The sequence below is a fragment of the Gracilinanus agilis genome, unplaced genomic scaffold (assembly GCF_016433145.1).
Source record: "Gracilinanus agilis isolate LMUSP501 unplaced genomic scaffold, AgileGrace unplaced_scaffold49276, whole genome shotgun sequence".
NCBI classification, from domain to species: Eukaryota; Metazoa; Chordata; class Mammalia; order Didelphimorphia; family Didelphidae; genus Gracilinanus; species Gracilinanus agilis.
The window spans coordinates 1-2,863 of NW_025383884.1; the positions used below are offsets into that span (position 1 = coordinate 1).

Genomic DNA, 2,863 nt, shown 5'->3' on the forward strand with positions numbered 1-2,863 from the left:
TATATATATATATATATATATATATATATATAAACTAAATAGTGCAGTAGACAGAATGCTTCACCCAGAATGAGAAAAATTCATTTTTCTGAGTTCAAATCTAGCATCAGGCCCTTATAGCCATGTGACCCTGGGCAAGATAATTAAACCAGTCTGTCTCAGTTTCCTAAAATGAATTCCAAAAGGAAATTGCAAACCATTTCAGTAATTTTTTTCAAAAAAAGCAAAAGCATATGATTCATCACATGATTTGATGGGGAGGTTTTGTTGTTAAAAGACTGATCTACTACAAATATGAATAACATGGAAATATGTTTTGAATAATGATACATGTATAACTCAGTGGAATTGCTTGTCAATTCTGAGAGGGAGGAGATAAGAGGGGTGGGAATTATGAATCACATAACCATGGGAAAATATTCAAAACATATAAACACATGACACATGTTTTTCATTCAATCAGATTTTTCCCTGAGGATGCTCAGGTCAATCTCTTGAGTGATCTTTGATGTAAGACATCACAGTTTGGAGACTTGAGGAAATTACTACACTATCATCTATAAGCAACTGATTCTGGAGATTTACATGTTACACAGAAGAAAATAAAAACCAACTTATTCAACTTAGATCTATTCTGTACATCTTCTATTTGAGTAGTGAGCACCAATAGCAAGTATTTGTTTGATAAGTCTCTCCTTGCATTTTTGAGACAACAATTGTCAAACAACATAATATCTGCTGTAGTTTTCAAGTAATCTAGAATAATTTTGATTCATAAATGGGCAATTTTTTTGGGGGGAAGAGAGCTTTTAAGCATTTTCTATTACCAAAGCAAATGCTCTTAAAAATGATCTGCATATGAGACTAATGGGTTCTTTCATTCATTACATGTATGAGTCAATTAATTCTGTCTTGATTTGTTCTTTCTCCAGGACTGTATTGAGGCTTTTGGGCATGGCAGAAGCTAAAAGAGCTTCCATTCAGTTGGTAAAATCTTTGTATAGTGAATCATTTTGTATCTTTGTCTAATATATGGTATTAGAAAACTTTTCGCAAACTAAGCACATGAAATGAGAACTCCACATGACAAAACACATTATCTACAGGATATGTCACTAAATAAGGCAATGAGAATTATTGATTAGTATAGATCTTGATTCATAAAATCTTTCAAAGAGAGAACTAGACTAAAATAGTAAGGTGTCCAGTAATCAGGCAAACTTGCCAAATGTCTTTTACCCATCATCTAATTCCCACCATTCATTTCTGGAAGACAAATAGCTGTGATTTAAGTGAACAATACTGAAGAAAAGTATTGTGTAAGAGTAATTTCTGAGAGCATAAGATAAAAAATTCCTAGGAAGTAGAACTGGATTGATCTCCTTTTAGAAGAGACCTGATGTTTTGCTTAAGGGAAGTTCAAGTGGGGTCAGAATATTTACTGTATAAATGATGGAATTCAATTTGAATAAGAACACAGGGTTCCATAGAACTCAGAAATAAGCAAGTGAATTAGTCATTATTTGTTGATGGATTTCTTATTACCCTAGTAGTAAGGATGGTGCTACGTTTGCAATAAATTCAAACAAATTAATTTTAGTATAGTGTTAAATTATTACTAAAGATAAATGGTTATTGAATCATATTTCATTGTCCTATGAATTTCCCCCACAAATGTGGGCATAATTATATTAATTTTTTATGGCTTTGTTTTTCAGATGACATATTAATTCATTTTGAAGAAGGTTTTCCTAGCATCTCTTGGCAAGGAGAAATACTTTAAAAAGCAAGCTCCAGTGGCAATTAAAATTACACATGAGTGCTTGCTTCGGGAGCACATATACTAAAATTTGAATGATACAGAGAAGATTAGCATGGCCCCTGCGCAAGGATGACACGCAAATTCATGAAACATTCCATATTTTTATGTAGACTAGAAACTACCACACCAATGCAACTAACAACAATTTGGAAATAGGTCTTGATAAATGACACATGTTAAAACCAGTGGAAATGTGCATTGGCCATGGGTAGGGGGAATGTGGGGGGTGAAGGGGAGAGTAGGAGCATGAATCATGTAATCATGTTAAAATGAATATTAATAAATGGTTAAAAATTGGAGATTCAGGGGTTCTGGGTTAAGATGGCGGCAGAGTAAGAAGCAGCTCTTAACCTCTCCTGACCAAAACACACAAAACTCCTCAAGGGGACATAAAAACAAGTCCAGACGAATGGAGGAACCCCACAACAGGGCACAACGTGGAAGGTACTTGGAATCCAGACATTTCTAGGCTATAAAGGGCTCTCACTAAATCGCTGGCTGAGCAACCGCCCCACCCCCATCCCCTCCACACACAAGATCTAGAGCTCTGAAGCCAACTAAAAAGAAATAGAGCAAGTTTGGGGCACCCATCGAGTCATTGGCAGCTCCAGGGCCTGTTCCTGAGAGCAGCAAGACTTAGGACCCCAGTAAGCCAAAGAATGCAGCTGAGCGCTGGAGCAGAGAGGGAACTCTGGAAGCAGAGCGCAGGCTGAGCAGAGCATAGGCACAAGTGGAGGCCTGGGTGGAGGCAGACACAGCCAGGAATTAAGCTCTGAAAACCTGAGTGGGGAACCAGTGCAGACGGGTATACGACTGTGGAAGCAGCACCCTGAGACTTGTAAAGGAACCTCCTGCAGAGGATCAAGTAAGGCTTGGAATACAATATTCAGAAAAGCAAGAGAGCTGGGCCTGCAACCACGGATCAACTACCCATCAAAATTGACTATATATTTCCAAGGGAAAGTATGGGCATTCAACAAAATTGAAGAATTCCAGGTATTTGCACAGAAAAGACCAGGGCTAAATGGAAAGTTTGATATC

The 2,863-nt window shown here is 37.2% G+C and overlaps 1 non-coding gene across 1 annotated transcript; it reads left to right on the forward strand.

Annotated features, from left to right (window-relative positions):
* The first annotated feature begins 1,819 nt into the window (after positions 1-1,819).
* On the forward strand, positions 1,820-1,926 carry LOC123255602. Its single transcript, XR_006506779.1, has one exon. It is a non-coding gene; the product is annotated as a U6 spliceosomal RNA (small nuclear RNA).
* Positions 1,927-2,863: the final 937 nt, after the last annotated feature.